The sequence below is a fragment of the Labeo rohita genome, chromosome 1, assembly GCF_022985175.1.
Source record: "Labeo rohita strain BAU-BD-2019 chromosome 1, IGBB_LRoh.1.0, whole genome shotgun sequence".
NCBI lineage: Eukaryota > Metazoa > Chordata > Actinopteri > Cypriniformes > Cyprinidae > Labeo > Labeo rohita.
Genome location: NC_066869.1, coordinates 16,306,482 through 16,328,303, shown reverse-complemented (window position 1 = coordinate 16,328,303; position 21,822 = coordinate 16,306,482). Strand labels below are relative to the sequence as shown.

Below are 21,822 nucleotides of genomic sequence, written 5' to 3'. Positions count from 1 at the left end.
CATAAGCTTTCCACTGATGTGTGGTTTGTTAGGATAGAACAATATTTAGCTGAGATACAACTGTTTAAAAATCTAGAACAGGGTGCAAAAAATTCAAAATATTAAGAAAATCGCTTTTAAAGTTGTCCAAATGAAGTTCTTTGCAATGCATATTACTAATCAAAAATGAAGTACCATATATTTATGGTAGGAAATTTATAAAATATCTTCATGGAACATGATCTTTATCCTAATGATTTTTGGCATAAAAGAAATATACCCGTGCGACTTGTTTTTGGTCCAGGGTCACACATTTCTATAAAAAAATAGTCTTACTGACCTTTTAAATAAATAAAAAAATTAAATGCAAGCACTTTATGTAAAATAAGTGCTTCTTGGTTTGCAAGTTAAGTGTTGCATAAATGCCCTAATATTTTTTGTGGCCACTGTACGTACCATATTTCAGCAAAGGCGATTTGCACCCTAAAGCGATTTTCCTAAAGAGATTAGCAGGCTTGCGGTGTTCTATTGTAGATAGTTTATCTGCAAACAAAACAATTGCTCTATTCATCCTAGAATCTGATTTGATGCTACTAGGTGCAATAACAGTCCTGGACGCAACACACATTTAGTCCTTGCCCTCTCTGACTGCTTTGCTAGTGTAAGATGATTTCTGTGTCTACATGTGTGTGAGTTTGTAGTATTTAAGGCATATGTGTGTCATTTTCTCTATATATTTATCCTTTCTAGAGCTATAAGGCTCTTACACGCTGGCGGACTAGCATTTGGGGATGAGTTCAGTAATCACATGCACCTCCTCTCAAAGTGTGTTTGTGACTGCAGGGTATTATGATATTTTATAGCTAAACCTACAGCAGATCAACGGCTACAAGCCATGAAGTATTAGACTGAGTGACTGGCTGTCTGCAGAGATCAAACCCAAATACACTCGCATAGATTCAGTCTGATATGCAGTGTGCCTGAGCAAAATGAAAGGGATAATAGTGTAAAAGAAGTGCATATCTGTGAGTTTTTGTCTGTCCAAACCATCCCAGAGTCCTCAGGGAGTCTTGAAATATTAGTGAGGTAAAGAGAAAGACGTGTAGGAGAAATTGAGTGCAATTCAGTACTAAATGTGTTAATGGGTCCCAGCTGCTCTGATCGGAGAACCAGAGATCTCAGAGTTTCAAGATTCCAGAATTCAGGGTCACTTTTGTTCTAGAACTTTCTGTCCTGTTATTTAGCAGAGATGTCGGACGGAGTAATTAATTTGTAGAATGAAATTACTTCAAGTCAAAGCTAATGAGAAAATGATGAATCCTTGCCGGCCAGCTAAACACGTGCCAGAGCACATTTTCTAACATTCCCGTACCTAAATCTAAAGTGACTTTACTCTCACAGACTCTTCGGCATTTCAGCTTCTCCGAAATGATGCAGTCGATCATCTTTAGCAGGTTTAGCAGTCTGATAGTGTGATAGTGGCAGGAGAAGTGCAACCAAAACTCATTCTTCACTGTAAAAAACAAATTGTTGAGTCAACGTAAAATATTTTGTTACCTGGCTGCCTTAAAATTTTAAGTTCAATCAACTCAAAAAAAGTTTAGTCAACTTGAAATGTTAAGTTACTAAGTGACAACTTAGATATTTAAGTTTATTCAACTTAAAATTTTAAGTTGGGTAACAAGCCTAGCTTTTAAGTTTAACAAATCAAATTTTTTTAGTCAACTCAAATAAGTTATCACCTAGTACAACTTAACATTTCAAGTTGACTAAACTTATTTGATTTGACTGAACTGAAAATTTTAGGCCACCAGGGTAACAAATTATTTTAAGTTGACTCAACAAATTATGTTTGTTTTTTACAGTGCATGTGGTTTCAGACCTGAATAGTTTTACTTTTTCCAAGAAACACAAAAGGAGAAATTTTAAATGTAATTTTGATAGTGCAGGGAAACATTTCCACATACACAGACATAGGTAATAATAAGAAAAGTTTCTTGAGCAACAAAATCAGCATATTACACTGTAAAAAACAATTTGTTGAGTCAACTTAAAATAATTTGTTACCCGGCTGCCTTAACATTTTAAGTTCAGTTAACTTAAAAAAGTTTAGTCAACTTGAAATGTTAATTTGTACTAAGTGACGACCTCGAGTTCATTCAACTTAAAATTTTAAGGCAGCTGGGTAACAAGCCCAAATTTTAAGTTTAACCAACCAAATTTTTTGTCTAGTCAATTCAAATATCTAAGTTTTACTTAGTACAACTTAACATTGCTAGTTGACTAAACTTGTTTGAGTTGACTGAACTTAAAATTCTAAAGCAGCAGGGTAACTAATTATTTTAAGTTGACTCAACAAACTTTTTTTGGTTTGTTTCTGAAGGATCATGTGACACTGAAGACTGAAGCGATGATGGTGAAAATTCAGTTTTGCTTTACATGAATAAATTCAATTTTACAATATATTCAAATAGAAAGCCGTTATTTTAAATATAATATTTTTGGTGAAATCAATGCAGCCTTGGTGAGCAGAAGAGTCTTTTTAAAAAAAAAAAACATTTGAAAAAAAATTTCAGACCCCAAACTTCTGAATGGTGGTGTAGGAATAAACAGACAAGGATCAACACCCAACAGTACAAAAATAAGACAAGTCAATAAATAAGCAGGACACTTGACCATCACAACCTCTCACGAGCCTCAGACAGACCCTGTGTTGCTCTCTGTCTCTCCATCTGATTTCACTTATCTGGCAGTTTCAGTCTGAAAGGATACTGATGGCCTAATAATCCCACTTTCCTGCAATTATCTCTTTTTTTCCCTCTCATTCCATCTTCAATCCCTCCCCCTCTCTCTCGGTCGACACCCCTGATGAAAAGGGGGAAGCGAGCGGGACGCTCTTCTGTAACAGCGAAGTGTGTGACAGAATTCCTGCGCTCTCTGTGAGAATCTGCAGATGTTGGTGTGGCCGACAAAAATACTAGTCCATGAAAAGAACAGCGGATGGAAAAGGAGAGGAAGAAAAGGAGGGAAAACCCAGCGTCTCGGCCGCAGGGTATGTGCGCTCGCTGCCAGTGAGGTGAACGCCACCCAACTAAAACAGAAAACTAAATCACTAAGCAAATGTTTAGATGTCTGAGCTGCATCTGGAGTTGCAAACCGAAAGGTTGGACTGCTGCTACTAGTAGCTGAAAGAAAATCAAATCGCATAGATCAGATCAAATTAAGGAATACATCTGAACTCTGGCAGCATTAAGGGAATAGTTCATCCAAAAAAATGAAAGCTTGGTCATTATCTGCACCTTGGTGGTGTTACAAATCTGTAAGCTATTAAAAGGAAAAGTTTTTTATGTAGTTTATAGTGACCTCATCTGTCAAAAAGTATTCATTAATACATTTTTAATGTTTTTCTGTCTTTTAATGTTCTGTAATGTCTCTTTTGTGAAGTCAAATTGTAAAAAAATTAGTAGACAGTTTTCTATTTGAATAGATTTTAAAATGTAATTTATTCCTGAAATGCAAATCTGGATTTTCAGAAGCATTACTTTAGTCTTCATTGTCACATGAAAGAAATCATTCAGAAATCTCTAATATGCTGATTTGCTGTTCAAATGAACAACAAAAGTTTAAAACATAGTAAAAGCAAACTGCACGTTGCCTGCGCTCTGTTTCAGTCAAGCCGTTTTTTAGAAGTCGTCATGCTCTGGAAAGCGATGTGTAATGATATATAGCGCTGGCAGTGCATGACATCTGGGCTTGTAGGTGTTTCTGAGAGGCGGTCTGTCCCGCTCAACCCCGAGGGCTGCTGAGGGCGGGAAAGGAGCCGGTTCATTTGAGGTTATTGTGATTCGCTTCATGCCAGATGATAGACAGCACCTGCCTCCCAGCTGTGCTCTACTGGCCCGAGAGTCACAGAGTTGATGCATCTGTGGCCTGTTTCTGGACAGAGCAGATGTCTCCTCCTCTATTCCTCACGTTGAACATGAACCTCACTTCCTGCTCGCTTCTGGAAAAAAAAAAAAAAAAGGAAAAGCACAAATTATTTAAGCATTTAAAATCTGGAGCTAAGCATTAAAATACGTAGTGTTTCTGACTGTTAGATCAAAATTTTGGAAGTCTCTTCTGCTCACAGAGGCTGCATTTATTTGATCAGAAATGCAGTAATATTGTGAAATATAATTACAATTTAAAATAACTGATTTCTATTTAAATATGTTTTAAAATGTCATTTATTTCTGTGATGCAAAGCTGAATTTTCAGCATGTTTCCTTCATTCGTGTCACATGATCCATCAGAAATCATTTTACTGCTATTATTTATTATATTATGATGAAATAACAAATGTCTTTACTGTGATTTTCAATTAATTTGATGCATCCTTGCAGAACAAAAGTATTGATTTCTTTAAGAAAAAAAAAAAAAAGGGGTAGTGTATCTGTTTGTTAAACACAGTAATGATATGCACCAGGATGATATGTGCCAAAAAAGGATTGGACCTAGAAAGAGAAGTTTTAACAAAAATACAAGCTTTATATTTATAGAAAACACTGACCTAACAGCTACCAACTACAAACTTTTGGTGTGATGCAAATGACTAAAATTAATGCGTTGGTATTGACTCATTCGCAAATTCTGGTGCAAATCCCAGTAGGTAAAACTGCTGGCATCATTGTTCCTCATTGATCACTATGTCAGCTATCATAGCTTCAGGGTCGATTTTTACACCCGACACACACGCGTACTAGTAACTTCAGGGATTCGCTCCCACTTTTAAATACGGTTATCACACCAAAACTTTGCAGTGTGTACGTGGCCTTTGTTTCTAACTGCAGACTCCCTCTGATTCAGCCTCTCTCTCTCTTTCTCCCTCTTCCAACGTTTCCCCTTTTTTCCACATAAAGCTGTTTTTCATAAACTAGCCTGGAATAGCAGTCCCTGAGGCCGAGGCCTGAAACACTAGCTCTCTCTGAGCTTTCTCTCTATGTGTGTGTGGAGGCTGAAACACTAGACTTTTCTGAGCCGCTGCCAAACAGATGCAGTCACTTGCAGTTCCACTAGAGAAACCTTCATGGCTCTTTCTCTCTCGTTCTCTTTATTTGTCTGCATCTCGAACCCCCATTCTCACATCAGGCTCTGTTTGTGACGAAATTTGAAAGACTACCAGTTTGCTGTTTTACGATCACTCTGCAACTCCCTAAATAACAGTCGTTCATACAAAATGATTTGGACGTGAAATTGCACAATGATTTTGAAATTGATTTGTGGTGTTTGCTTAGGCAATCTTCGTATCCTTCATCAAACTGCAATAATTTGCTCCTATTCAGAAAAGACTTTTTTTTTTTAGCTGCTGTCACCAAGTCCTCTTAATGTTTATCCCCTTCCATGCCACCACTTTTTATGATTCAATCAATTTTAAGTGATTTTTTTTTTTTTTGTTAAATATAGTGATTCTGTAATATTATAGCCATAATATGTGACCCTGGACCACAAAACCATTATTAAGTAGCACATGTATATTTGTAGCAATAGCCAAAAATACATTATATGGGTCAAAATGATCAATTTTTCTTTTATGCCAAAAATCATTAGGGTATTAAGTAAAGATCCATGTTCCATAAAGATATTTGGTAAATTTCCTACCGTAAATATATCAAAACTTAATTTTTGATTAGTAATATGCATTGGTACAAACTCCATTTGGACAACTTTAAGAGCAATTTTCTCAGTATTTTTATTTATTTATTTATTTATTTATTTTTTTTGCGTCATCTGATTCCAGATATTCAAATAGTTACATCTCGGCCAAATATTGTCCTATCCTAACAAACCATACATCAACGGAAAGCTTATTTCTAAATCTTTAATTTCCCAAAATTGACCCTTATGACTGGTTTTGTGGTCCAGGGTCACATATGGAAATAAAATGGGTTACAAAATGTGTCTCAGGTGTATCTAGCACAATTTTATTTATAAGTTATGTCATGCAGGCTTCATTTTGGAGGGTGTAATATTTTGACTTGGACCTGTCAACCACATAGTAACATTTTAAAAATCAGAAAACTTTAGGGCTACATGATTTTAGTCTTCACCACAATTTAATTTAAGGAACATTGTTTGCAATTTAAGCCTGCTGGTTAATAATCCTGACAATTATATATATATTTTTGTTCATATAACAATTTTTTCTTGCATTATGATTGGGGTTGCCAGATGTCAAGAGTTTAAATCTTAAACGCACACATTTTTTTAATCAGTGTTCTAATTAATTTTCCCAATCTGGCAACCGTCCACATGCAGTAATTCTGATGAAATGCAAAAAGTAATGTCTTAAATGTGAAAAATAATTATTAATAAATGCGATTATAGTTTTTAATCCAAATAATTGTGATTATCAGTTTAACCATTGTCGTGCAGCCCTGCGGCGTTGCAATGCCTGTGCAATCACCCAAATACACTCTAGCATTGTGGTGACATCTTTTGCATGGGTGAACACTACTCATATTTTCTTTAGGATGTGAAAATTTTATTTAGCATGTTTGCTTTTGGTTTTGACTTTCTATCATTTGAAAGGCCTTCTCTAAAGCCTGGGACCGTCTACTCCACGTTCCTCAGACCGGCCTGCCTCGTGTCAGGCAGCGTCTGAGAAGAAAAAGGTCCCAGATCAGATGAACAGTGAGAATCTAGATGGGACAAGCTCCTCCTCAAGCTCCTTATCTCATTTAATAAGATAAAAGCCAAACCACACACACACACACACACTGAGCTCAGGTCAGCACAGAACAGCTGGTCGTTAGACTCTGACCTGCCCTCCCTTGTCAAGATGTTTATTGTGTTGTGTACATTTACACTCGGATGTTTGCTTTTTTTATATTTGGATTACGTAGGATTCTGGGAAAAGCTTACTGGATACTGTAATCACGTACTGAGGTTTATTAGTGCGGTAGCACTAAAGGATCATAGCGATAAGTGCATAAACACGCATGCATGCATTTTGCCCCAATTTCTGGTGGATAAACTTATGCGAGGCCTGTGTATCCATGCGTAAAAGTTTCTTCCCGCATCCAGCTGTCACGATTGACAGTTCGCTAACCCTCCGTGACCTCAGATGACCATTCAACCCGCTGCACAACACGCACTCATGACATCATTGAGCATCTGTGTGCTCCAACTACACAATACACAAAGAACTGCAAGGCAGGCAGCTCAGGGGGCGGGGTTTGGATCGGAACCCCCATATGTCATTGGCCTGTGCGTTCGGGTTTCAGCTCTGCGATTGGCCGGGAAAGGAACCCCACCTTCCACATGCAAGCATGTTAGGTATCTGGCTCTGTGACTGGGGGTCAAAGTGTATGTGTGTTCATGTATCAGTGTGTGTCTTCTGTCTGTTATTCTGTTTGTTCTCCTCCTCTATTAGTTGTCTGTTCGCTCTGTTCTCTTTGTCTAGATGTATGTTGTGTACTCCTCTCTTCTCTTCACTTTCCTTGGCAACAGATCCCGTCTGCCTTCCCCCTCCTAATTCTCTCTCCCGGCTTTTTTGGCAGAACCTTCTGTTCCCAGACCTCCTTCGGGCTCTTTCTCTTTGTATCACTTTCTTTCTCTTTCTATGGCACAAAGTGGCATTTTTACATCATATGATCAGTTCAGTGGATCTCTGTGGCACCGTCCAAAAAGATCTGCACATTTTTCTGAAGATCAAGAGTGGTGGCCTGAGCATAGCACACTGCTTTGCTAGGGTGTTGTTAGCACTGAAAAGTTTGGGAACAGTAAGATATTTTTTTTTTTACATTAATAGTTTTATTCATCAAGGATGCATTAAATGAATCAAAAGTGCTAGTAAAGTCACTTAGCAAGTTAGAAAAGATTTATATTTTAGATAATTGCTTAAACATTTTTTTTTAGGATTCATCAATAAAAACTAATTATACAAAACTATTAAGCAGTATAACTTTTTTTATAATAAAAATAAATCAAATCAGCATATTAGAATAATTTCTGAAGGATCACGTGACACTGAAGACGTGTAGTAATGATGCTGAAAATTCAGCTTTGATCAAAGGAATTACATTTTAAAATGTATTCAAATAGACAAAGGTTATTTTTATTATTCTAATAATTTTTCACAATATTTACTGTATTTTTGATCAAATAAAGAGACGTCTTTCAAAAACTAAGGGTATTTCGGTAGTTTTGAAGTGTAATTCTTAGGGTTAGGTGTTTATTCAAATCACTAACTTTGAGTTTGAAATACTAATAGCAATGATTTACACAGAAAGCATCACTAAAACCAAGCAAAACTAAGATTTTTACGTACAAACTTGGAGGTTTATCATGCAAACTGTAAACATGCACTACAAAATGTTGATAATTATGCTCTAAATGTTGAAAATCAGGTTAAGATGCCAATGTGTGTGTGTGAGAGAGAGTGTGTTTTATACCTGGTATCCTGTACAGCCCTTAACACACTGAACTATTGTGAAGCCTATTTAACAGCCACATCCTGTCTGGGTCACGGGGTGTTCTGAGGACACACACTCGCACACATACACACGAATGGATGTACATCCTGCTGATCTCATAGATTTAGCAGTAGATAGTAAATCTAAGAAGCGTTATCAGTGTAGTCCTGTGTTTGCGTTGCATGAGAGTGTGTTTATGATATCATTTATTGGCCTTTCGCTTGTGCCGTTCGGGGAAAGACAACCACAGCGATCAAACCACAAGTGTCAACAAACTGTGTTTATTTTTATTGACACTGAAAGGTGATGTTTGTTGATGTGAAATTGCACACCTGTGACTGCCCTGAAATGGCCCAAATCGCATCACCTGCTGTCTCCAAAGCTCTAGGGCTTTTCGCTCTGCTGTTTACACATCTGACTTCCTCACTGCCCTGAGGAGCCCCCCTACTGGGCAGAATGAGAATAGACTTGTGATAGGTAAACCTTAAACAATTATGTCCAGTGCTAAAAAGTGCTAAATTATAATTAGCATAAAAAAAATATGTCTTCTTTTTTTGCATTATTGCAGGTTTTTACATAATTCCATGTAAATCAAGAGTATTTTTCCACTGAGTGGTTCAGTATTGCACAGTTGTGCACATGTTAAGTAGCACGGGTGTATTTGTAGCAATGGCCAAAAATACATTGTATGGGTCAAAATTAGAATTTTTTCTTTTGTGCCAAAAATCATTAGGATATTAAGTAAAGATCATGTTCCATGAAGATATTTTGTAGATTCCTTACGGTAAATATATCAAAACTTAATATGCATTGATAAGACTTTCATTTGGACAACTTTAAAGGTGATTTTCTCAATACATTTTTTTATTTTTTTCCCCTCATTATATTCCAGATTTTCAAAGGACACTATTGTCCTATCCTAACAAACCATACATCAATGGAAAGTTTATATATTCAGCTTTCAGATGATGTATAAATCTCAAAATCTCCTTACAACTGGTTTTGTGGTCCAGGGTCACATTTTACAAATAAATCTAATATTCAAGAGTTTAATGTCACAATAATGTATTGTTAGTATTAATATAACATTAAGAAAATCTAAATGTTTTTTTACTCTGTGGCTCAAAAGCTTGGTGGTCTGTAAGATTTTTAATGTTATTTTAAATGAAATCTCCTGTAATCACCAATCTGTTTGCTCAAAAATACAGGAATAACAACACTGCAAAATATTATTACAGTTTAAAGTAACTGTTTTCTATTTGAATATATTATAAAATGTATTTGTTGTTGTGATGCAAAGCTTAAGTTTCAGCATCATTACTCCAGGCTTCAGGGTCACATGATCCTTCAGAAATCATTCTTGAGAAACATTTATTATAACTATTATCAATGTTGAAAACAGTTTTTTTGAAAATCATGATAAAATTTTATTTTCAGAATTCTTTTATGAATAAAAAGTTCAAAATAACAGCATTTATTTATTGTGAAATTCTGGAATTTTAGAACACTTTTTAAAAATCAATTTAATGTGTCCATGCTAGATGAAAAACAAATTCTTACCAAGTCCAAATGGTTTGAATAGTATGTAAAAATAAATATGATGTAAAAATGTGACCTTGAATGTGACCAGACAAAATAGTGCAAAACGGAACTGAATCTTTCCGTCTTTAGGTGATTATTTTCACTTCTGTGGATTTGAGTTACACAGTGTGATTATTATTCCAACTTCCGTTTCTTTCTTTCTGTCCATCCATCTCTCATTCTGTCTTTGTGGACGAGGGTCCTCCCGGGGTTCCTTTGAGATCTGATGTGCCCATCTAATCAAAAGCTTGTAAAGAGCCCAAATCGCATGTCGTCTTTAGCCAGGGTGTCGCACGCTGGTGTGAGTGTGTGTTAAAGCTATTTATGTCAGCACACTGATGGAGACGCTTGGATTCATGTGTGAAGGATGCATCTTTATTTTTTCTGCTCTCTTCTCTTGTCTCTCTGCCTGTGCATGTGTGTGTCTCTCTCTCTCCATTCTTTCTATGTGTGTGTGTGTTGGCAGACTCTGGCTGCAGACGGGCACACAGATGGGTGACAGGCTGTGCCGAAACCACTCTCACACACCTGCTCCTTCATACGCAGACTTACACATGCATACATAGAAAAATGTACACACACAAATGCACATTGAAAAACAGCTTGCTTTTAATGAAATAACCTCACAAATGAGTTTACGTTCGCTGAGCTGCTCCCCAAAGCTCTTCATGTGTAAGTGCAGACAGATGTTTGTCTCGGCCGACTCTGTAACTCCCGAGCATTCGTAATCCACCCGCGGCCCGGTACCGCACATATATACGGATGTCCTCCAGCTATGAGATATTTCTCATCGTGACACTGAGCTCGGGATGAGAAATAAATAATTAGAGCTGAAAGAAAGCTGGAGAATGATGACTATTGACTCATTGGATAAATGAGTGCGGAGAGCCGCGGAGTGAGAAGGCGGAGGGGATTAGGGCGCTTTGGAACACTTTAAGAGCATTATGGATTAAAAAAAGGTCAGAATGTTTAGCAACATAATGCTAAACCTCTTAAGCGAAACCCAACTGCATGCTGATAAACGGGGACGGAGGGAGGGGGCGACGAAAAAGAGGCTGTATGGGGTTTAACATCTGTTTGGGTCAGAAAGAGAGAGACATGTTTAAAAGAGTCGCTTTATAGGCACAAACATACACGTACCTAAGTCTTTATGAATTTTAGTAAGAAGGACGTGGACATCTATGGACATCTACTCACACGTAAGCATTAAACTTGATGCAACGTGCATCAAATTTCATTTGATAGCTGCAGCGGATGGAAAGACTGTCTGTGAATAATTTCATTTTGAATAAAATTACAAATATTTAGACTTAAGTTTTAGTCTATTCCTCACACAAAGCTGTCATTATGATTTCAGAAGTAAATGTAGCTTACAATTTATACAGCCCACTTTTATAAAATCTAAATAAATTCTATATAAAGTCACCATTTTTGGATGACATTGAAGTCACAAATTCTAAACATTATTACGTGAAAATGAAAAATTCTCCTTGCCGTTCTGTGACTTTTCTATGGAACACTACTGTTCAAAAGTTTGAGGTTTAATTTTTTTTTTTTTTAAATAATTAATACTTTCAATTAGCAAGAAGAAATTACATTGATCAAAAGTGACAGTAATGACAATTATGTTATAAAATTTCAAATAAATGCTTAAATCATTGTTTTGAACTTTGTTAATAGGAAGAAATGATTCTTGAGCAGCAAATCAGCATAGTAGAATCAGGATCATGTGACACTGAAGACTAGAGTAATGATGCAGAAAATTCAGCTTTACATCACAGGAATAAATGACATTTGAATTGTAATAATAAAGTTAGGTTGGGGTTTTAATCAGTGTTAATTTTGACAGCACATTTTGATTTAGTCTTATTCATAGTCTTTTGAGTAAAATGCCATTTAGTTTTAGTCATATTTTAGTCATCTGAATTGTTTTTAGTTTTAGTCGACTACATATCATAAGATTTTAGTCAACTAAATCTGCTGTATGCATTTATTAAGCATTTCTCTAAAATGACCAAACTCATTGTATAGGTTTGATATTAATGTTTTATCATGATAGAAACAGATTTAACTTCTGTGACACGCAATCTGTCTTTATATTAAAATTTAATAAAAAACACTTCTCATAAAAAAAAAAAAACAAAAAAAAAAAAAAACAAACAAAAAAACATGGACTTCTTTTCAATGACATACCAATGGTTATATAGGCTAATTCTTTATAAGAACTTGTTTACAATATTCTTCATTCTTTCTTTCATGTATTTATTCATGTGAATAAATTTAGATGAATCTTTATTAGGGCTACTAAAGTGATTCAGTCTGTCAGTCTTTCTTTTGTTGCTTGATTAACATCAATGCCACTGACAATAGCAACTGAATTGGCTGCTGTCCCTTTAAATCCGACTGCACGGATGCAATGTAATGATTAATGATACACATCCGATAGTCTCCCAACTGTTTACGGTTACCTAAGACGTAACTGAGTGTGTTTACGTAAAAACTCATCAAAACTGACAGTTCAACATCATTTCGTGTGTATTTCTTTGTTCACAGAGGCACTGCTTCGGTGTGTGCGCTCAGAAAACTGGACCGAATTGACATTTTTGAACGTTTTATGAGACGTGCAGCAAATGTATGCTAGCTTATGTCCTGACCCGCCGGATAGGCTAGATCAATAGGCTATGATACAGTTCACATATATGCATCTAACGTCCTAACTGTGCAGCAGATTCAGTCTGAATTAATCTTTTCCCAAATCGTCTCTCCCTAACATTTTCATCTCATTTTTAATCATTGATGAAAATGTCAGTATATTTTCGTCATAGTTTTTGTCATTCAAACAAGTTTTTGTTTCATTATAGTCTCATTTAAATTGGTGTAGAAGTAATTAAAATTGTATTTTTCCCATTTTGGTTGGGTCTTTTCTTAAACCATTAAGTTATCTTTTCATTAATGAAAATTAAACACATTTTATTTTTTGGCAAATTAAGGGAGATTTACTATTACAATGAAAATGTTGAAGAAATATCAGATGAAAAGACAAAATATTTCAAGGCACTCATGTAGAAAAAAAGCCTTTAATTGACTGGGCTAAATCATTAAAACAATTAAAAGTGTAGATCTACACGTTTCGGCTTGACACCCTTCTTCAAGATACACATCAAAAGCTCAAACAAGTATTCTTGTTGAAGAAATATTGTTTGATTATTCCTTAAGAAGTAAGGTTTTAATCATTTTAGAAGTAGTATTACGGACATTCTGCTGAACAATAGTAATATATTTCTGCCACAATATCTTCAAGTTAAACCAAACTTTTATTTTGACAGGTTGCAGTGAATACTTTGAAGATATAGTGCTAGTTTTACTCAAATGAAACGGTAGAATACTCATGAAGTGACTCTCAGAGCAGTTCTGGAGATGTTGCTCATGTATTTGATTTAACTGTAATGACCCACTTTTGATTAATCCATCCAAACTTTGACAAATTCCATGACATTCTGTTAAACTGTAAATTCTGTTTTTATGACTGGATTCCGCAATTCCGTCCGTGTTTTCATAGAGCCCTATAAACTGTGTGAATGTGTAACTTTTGACATTGTGTCAACATTTTGACTTCGATACTACTACTGAACCAATACTATGAAAAAAACATAGAACAACAGGAAAAGTAGATCCAAATGGAGATCATAGTTATTTTATCTGTTAAAACAAAGCATTCATCCCCCCTTTAAAAAAATACAAATAAAATAAAATAATAATAATAATCACATACCAGTGCCACTACACAGGATTATGGTGAACAACTACCGAGCCTATGTAGAGATCTTTGCTGTATTGGTAAGTTAGCTTAAAGGATAAAGCCAAATCTGATATCATGTTATAGTAATTTTATTTCATAACAACAATTTATATCATGACATAGTCATTTGTTATTTTATCTTTGTTATTAATAATAAGAATCTAGATGCAAGTAACAAACTAAAGGAATACTATAATAAAACAAAGACACAAATGAAATAATGGCGGCCCTATGAAATGTTTTATGTTTTCATAAATTCCATTTAAATTTTACTAAACTCTATTTTAAAGCTTGTCTAATCAATTGAAATCATGAAACTGGCAGAATTTAACAGCAATTTGTTAAAGGTTTAACAAAAATTACATATTTTCAGGGCCCTATGAAATACATTTTATTATTAGTTTTGTTTTCCATTAATTTTCTGGATTCTATTTTAATTGTTTCATTACATTTTAATAATCAAAAGCATGTCTGATGAATTTATAAAGGATTATTAGATCTGATAAAGCATTAATTTATTATAAGATATTTATTTCTTTTTTTCCAGAAATACTGTGTTGTATATTTACAATTTTTTTGGTAAATATTTTTTCTGGTAAATATTCCTTAAACATTGTATTAATAATATTATTATTATTAGTAGTAGTAGTAGTACTATCTTTACATTAAGTAATATATTAATATATTTCTAACTGTCAAGTTAAACCACTTTTATTTTGACGGGTTGCTGCGAAGACCTTTAGGGTCTTCATTATAATGACGATAGTTTTCCGCCAAAGAAATGGTAAAATGACTCTCAGAGCAGTTCTAGAGATTATGTTCATGTGTTCATGTACTCATATATTGAGGTGGCAGAGGCTGAAAACACCGCGGGCGTCACACGTATGTGTGTAGTAAACAAAAACAGCGTCTGCGCCCTTCACTAACACAGACACGCAGAAATACGGCTCTCATTAAAATGCATTCTTAAAATATCGGTACTAGTAAATTGCAGAATCGTACCGTTTTTGAAATCAGGGTATTTTAATACTATTAAGTACTGGTATATCGTGCAACACTAGTATCAAAAGATCACAAAGTTCACAGATTCTGTCGTTACAAACGTGAATGCCTTTTTCCCTACATGGGGCTCAAAAGGAGTCATTTTGAAGAACATCCCAGCTGCTCCTTTCTCTGTATTGATAGTAGAAGGTGCGACCGCTGCTGCTGCCAAGCTCAAAAATGACAAAAACGTGACTGTTTTGAAAGAGTAGTACCAGCCTGGGCTTCTTTCGAACTCGCAGTGAATTCAAACAGTAGCCGTTGCTCATCTCGCCGGGAATCTCCAACACTCATCGAGACTGAATGACTCGCGGACGCTTTGTGGCAGCGCTTTTGCTCTCAGCGTGAGCGTCGATGAGCTCAAACAGGACTTGGGATGCTGTATGCCATGCGAAACTCAACCTACTGTACACATTTTCCAGCCTTGTTCATGGGTTTGGGCCTATGTTTATCCTGTGTGTGTATGTGTGTGTCGTCAGCTAGCAGGAATGTGTGTGCACCGCCAATACTAAGATGGCTGCCAAAGACTAAAATGGCTGCCAGGACTCCAGAAAAAGAGAAAGAGAGAGCGAGAGAGAGGGAGAGATGGAGACAACACGCTAAATGTAGAGAAAAAATAAAACCGTCTTGCTCTTTCTCCTCCGTTTAGACTGCTGTTCTTTTGTTTGTGCGAGTGTATTTGTCCTAATCTCTACACACTCTATCAAATCATGCTGGCATGAGCCAGTGTGTTCCCTTATCACCTAGAGCCGCCCGATAAACACCTCCACAAACACACATGCACACGCAGCCTGCCATAAACTGTGCTGATAACGCACACTTTCATGCATATGTACTCGCTTCTCATTTTCTCTCTCTCGTGTTCACACGGCTCGACAATATCTGCTCGCAGTGTCCTTGTATCCAAGTGCCTAAACATCACTGAACAACAGTAGTAATTGAACGTGAGCCATTTTCTGCCATTTATATGCATCTTTTCTCTGTCTCTCAATGCAGAATCTGGGCAATCAGACAATTCCAATCAACAAGGAGAATCGGACATCAAACCCCCACCAAACGGTGAGAAAAATACATCACATAGACTTAAACAGTATTATACTAATCAGTAATATGGTGAAATATTATTATAATTTAAAATAAATGCATGCTTTTGAACAGTAGTGTAGTTTGTTGTATAGCAATATCGACAACTTTTTTCTGAACTCAAGTTACTTGATATTAACATCTTTGTATTTATGCATTATATTTTGATGCTTGATGCATGTGGTACTGGGCTCTTATCACAGAGCCCAAGTTCCCAAGGCGAGGAATGTGTTTAGTTTAGGAGTGTGAATTTGTGTTGTTTCTACAGGACATCTGAGTTTTCAGGACTGCTTTGTGACTTCAGGGGTGTGGAACGTAGCCGAGCTGGTACGAGTGTCTCAGAGTAAGTGCCAGTGTTTTCTTGAATCAACAGAACACTGCAAAAAATATGCAGTGAATGAATCGCTTATTAATGAATCAGTGCAATGTTTGGTAAAAAAACTGAATCAAATTGTGGAATGAACTGGTCAGATAACTCACATCCTCACTGAATCTTTTCAGATGACTCACCTGTTCACTTGAATTTATTGTGTCCGACTCAAATTGCTCATTTAAATCACGTAATTTGTTAGGTTAATGTATCTTAATCAGTTTTAGAGTTTTGTTGTAATGTAACCTGGACCACAAAACCATATTATACATATTGTAGCAATAGCCAAAAATACATTGTATGGGTCAAAATGATAGATTTTCATTTTATGCCGAAAATCATTAGGATATTAAGTAAAGATCATGTTCCATGAAGATATTTTGTAGATTTCCTACCATAAATATATCAAAACTATACCAATCAAACAATTATTGATTGGTAATATGCATTGCTAAGAACCTCATTTGGACAACTTTAAAGGCGATTTTCTCAATATTTAGATTTTTTTGCACCCTCATATTCCAGATTTTCAAATAGTTGTATCTTGACCAAATATTGTCCTATCCTAACAAACCATACATCAATGGAAAGCTTATTTATTTTCAATAAATAATTTTGTGGTCCAGGGTTACAAATCATTAATTCGTGAGCAGAAAAAAGTGCTGTTTTGGTATTGTTAATTTTTAAAAAAAAAAAATTTAATATATTTATTATTTTTTTCTTTTATTATATTTATACTTTTTTATTTTAAGTTTAGTTTATTTTTAGTCACTTTGTTGTCATTTTTACTTCAGTTTTAGTTTACATTATTTTGGTAGTTAAACTAAACGAAAATGAAAAATGTTGCCTTTTTAAATGTATGTTATTATTTCATTTAATGTTTTTTTTATTTCAGGTAATGAAAATGTTTTTTAATGGTTGTAGTTTTATTTTTATTTTTAGTTTATGACAATAACCCTGGAAAAAAGCTTGCCATTGATAGGGTAGTCTGCAAACAGAAAAAAAAACCTGTAGGAGACACTAGTAAACACATCTAACGTTCATTTAGCATAGATTTAATCATAACTTCTCTCTCTCTGTTTTACGTTTCAAAAGTTTAGACTTTTCGCATTTCTCTCTTCCATAGCCCCTGTTGCAACAGCATCAGGTCCTAATTTCTCTCTTGCGGATCTGGAAAGTCCCGGTTACTACAATATCAACCAAGTAGCACTCGGCAGACGTTCACTTGCCTCTCCTCCATCCACGAGGTGAACACACACACACACACACACACACACACACCCATACGCCTGCTCTTTGTGCCCGTTTCAGTCTCTTTTCAGTGGAAATCTGATCTGTCTTGCTCTCCTTTTTGTCCTTCCTCCTGTTTCCCCTTTGTCTGTCGTTCCTCTTGCGCTGTAGGTCTGAGGTGGAGCTGTACGCCAGTCTTCCTCGGAGGTACTAAGTCTGTCAGAGTCGTCTGTATCTCTGCACTTTTTCTGTGTTTCTCTGTATCTGTCTACGGGAGTCTGTCACGGGGATATTGGTTAACCTCTTTCGGTCTCTCTGTCTCTCTCTGTAGCTCTAATAAGCGTAAGTCTATAGATGACAGTGAGATGGAGAGTCCTGTCGATGATGTTTTCTACTCCAGTCGTTCTCCGGCCGGCACCAGCTCCCAGTCCAGCGGCTGGCCGAATGATGTTGATGCAGGTGAGCATCACATATACACACGAATACGCCTTTTACACTGAAATGGTGCTGATACCAGAGTCTGGACACTTAGCGGTCATTATTGAGAACCAACCTACATCTCCACTCGAACGAGGACTTCAATGGCTGTGCCTACAAACATGGTGTTCAAAATATGGTGCTTAAAGGAATAGTTCACCCAATAATTTAAAAAATTGCTGAAAATGTACTCACCCTCAGGCCATTCAAGATGTAGATGAGTTTGTTTCTTCGTCATAACAGATTTGGAGAAATTTAGCTTTACGTCACTTGCTCACCAGTGGATCCTCTGCAGTGAATGGGTGCCGTCAGATTGAGAATCCAAACAGCTCATAAAAACATCACGATAATTCACAAGAAATCCACACTGCTGCAGTCCATCAATTAACGTCTTGTGAAGCAAAAAGCTGTGTTTGTAAGAAAGAAATCCATGCTGCTTTTGGCCAAAATAGATCTTTCTTTAAAAAGTCTTAAATGGTATAACAAAAGTCTTAACTGTCATTTAAGAGGTCTTACATTTGGGGACGGAAAAACAGAAACCATGCACAGCTGGTGTAGTAAATACACCAGAAAGTGAATCATATACATTTCAAAATAAGAGTCCTAGTTTATAATTAAAAGTCCTGCATTATGGATTAAATATTTTTTTTTAATTCAGTGTAAACTCCACTGCAGGAAGAAAAGAGTAAGAACAGGTCTTAAAAATCTTAAGTTGAATTTTTTTCTGTTATTGGAAACAAAAATTATGAAAATAATATAGCTGGGGAATGATTAATTGCGATTAATCGCATCCAAAATAAAAGTTTTTGTATAGATAATATATGTGTGTGTACTGATTATGTATATATAAATACACATGCATGTATATATTTAAGAAAAATGTTATGTTTATATATTAATATAACTATATTTAATATAAATTATATGAATATAAATATATACTTTTTAATACATGTAAATATTTTCAAAATATATATTGTATGTGTGTGTTTTTATATTTACATAATAAATATGCATGATACACACACACATATTTTGTACACAAAAACTTTTATTTTGAATGTGGTTAATTACGATTAATCGTTGCCAGCACTAGTTTATATAAATACACACACATGCATGTATATATTTAAGAAAAATGTTATGTTTATATATTAAATATATTTATATATAATATAAATGTTATGACTATAAATATACATGTAAATATTTTCAAAATATATACTGTATGTTTGTCTTTATATATAAATGACAAATATACACAGTACACACACACACACATATATATTATGTACACAAATTTTATTGTGGATGCGATTAATCACATTTAATCGTTGCCCAGCATTAGAAAATAACTTAATTCTAATATTAAAAATTTTCAATGCTAAAGGAATAAATAAAAAGTTAAATTATATTGTAACATGAGTGATTTTGGAATGGCATGCTAGTGGTTTCCGTTATAAGGCCATCGAGAAGTCAGTGTAAAAAGGTTTTTGAGCCTAAAATCCTTTTCATCAGTGGAAATGTGCAGAATGGGGCCAGACTGGGTATCGGTATCATATCGGTGCAAAAGGCATAAATTGCACTATGTTCATGATATCAACACAATGTTTTCCCCTTCTTCCTCTCTCCTCTCGTGTTAATGATTCCCTTCTCCAGTTGCAGTGCAGCACCATTTGACGAGTGTTCAAGACAGGAAGATAAAACATGAGAATGATGGTGTGCAGTTTCCTTACCATGGTTAGAATACATACTACACACACTTACACATGTACACAAGTAGTGGGAGTAGACAGGTTAGCATCAGGAAAGCAGGGCATCAGATGTCGACCTTGAAGCTTAACATTTTTTAACCTTGTTAAAGTTATGTTTAATGATGTTATTTAGTATAATATGAGAGGTTTACTGTCAACAGTGGGTGCTTTAACCTTTGGCAGTATGTTAGACACTAAACTAAATGATCGCTGTGGTCACAATCAGCTTATAGTGTTGGAAGAGCCCAGATGGGACAGTCGAAGTCAGAGCAACATACACGCAAACAAACACTGAGAAAATGCACTACACAGGTGCACCTTCTGTCCACGCATTAGCCACACACACGTACACACACTCTCAGTCTGTGTTCTGGTCCCAGATGGCGCTTCCGTGTATCTACAGTAGTGGGAGACATCTGCTCTGCGTTTGTATGTAAATGTCATAATCTGAAAGCAATGCTTTTCATTTCAAACCTTTGAGCGGTTTTTAAGAAAAGGGCATTTTAAAAGCATTTTTTTCTTATGTTGTCCATTTATAATGTTAGTGAAATTTTCAAGCACAGGAAGTATTATTTAGTTGTGCACGATCATTTTTCGGCCTCTGTCTGACCCAAACACCATGTTAACCAGTGGGTCAAGGTTTAGTTAGTATGGTTCAAAAGAGAATTTTTTTTTAAAATACAGAAATTAATACTTGTATTCTGCAAGGATGCATTCAACTGACCAAAAAGTGACAGTAAAGACATTTATGTTATGTTAAGACATATATGTCACAAAAGTTTTCCATTTTAAAAATGCTGTTCTTTTAAATGTTTAAAAGTATCAAAAGTATCACAGTTTACATTTGTAATAATAAGAAATGTGACGCTGGACCACAAAAGCATCCATAAGGGTAATTTATTATATATTTTATATATTATATATTTCATACAAAAATATATATATATATATATATATATATTTTTTTTTTTTTTTTTAATTATATTTTACAAAATAAAATTGAGCCTATTTTTGGGCCTTTGAAATTGTTTGCATTGTGACTGTTTTAATGATAATTAAGCAAAGTTTTGTCCCCAATTCACATTAAACAATTTCTAGTCATTATTTAATAAATAATGATAAGAATAATAAACAGTGTTGGGGTTAATACATTGTAATAAGTAACAAAAGTTACATAATCAGATTACTTTTTCAAGTAACTAGTAAAGTAACACATTCATTTTAAATTTACAATGAAATATCTTGAGTTACATTTTCAAATGTGACCCTGGACCATAAAACCAGTCGTAAGGGTCAACTTTTTGAAACTGAGATTTATACATCATCTGAAAGCTGAATAAATAAGCTTTCCATTAATGTATGGTTTGTTAGGACAATATTTGGCCAAGATACAACTATTTGAAATCTAAGAGTGCAAAAAAATCAAAATATTGAGAAAATCGCCTTTAAAGTTGTCCAAATTCATTTCTTAGCAATGCATATTACTAAAAATTAAGTTTTGATATATTTACAGTAGGAAATTTACAAAATATATTCATGGAACATGATCTTTACTTATTATCCTAATGATTTTTGGCATAAAAGAAAAACAGTTTTGGCCCATATAATGTATTTTGGCTATTGCTACGAATACACCTGTGCTTCTTACGATGGTTTTGTGGTCCAGGGTCACAATTTTATTTATTTTTTATTTTTTTTAAAAAAACAATAAATCAGCATATTGGAGTGACTTCTGAAGGATCATGTGACGCTGAAAGTTGGACTAATGATGCTGAAAATTCAGCTTTGCATCACAGGAATAAATTACATTTTAAAATATATTTAAGTCGAAAAATGTTAATTTAAACTGTAATAATATTTCACAATATTACTGTTTTACTGTATTGAGCAAATAAGTGCAGCCCTGGTGAGCAGAAGAGACTTCTGCCGACAACAAATTGTGAAACAGGAATTTAAGTGCACTATTAATTTCAAACATGCCGGATGTTGTCAGAGGGTCCCAAATACTATGTAAATGAAGCTTAAAAACTGAAAATGAACTAGCTGGCATTCGTA

General features: G+C 35.0%; 1 pseudogene; it reads left to right on the top strand.

The window, feature by feature from the left end:
* The window catches only part of LOC127170305 (nuclear factor 1 X-type-like), a 105,177-nt pseudogene that overhangs the window by 65,852 nt on the left and 17,503 nt on the right, over positions 1-21,822 (top strand).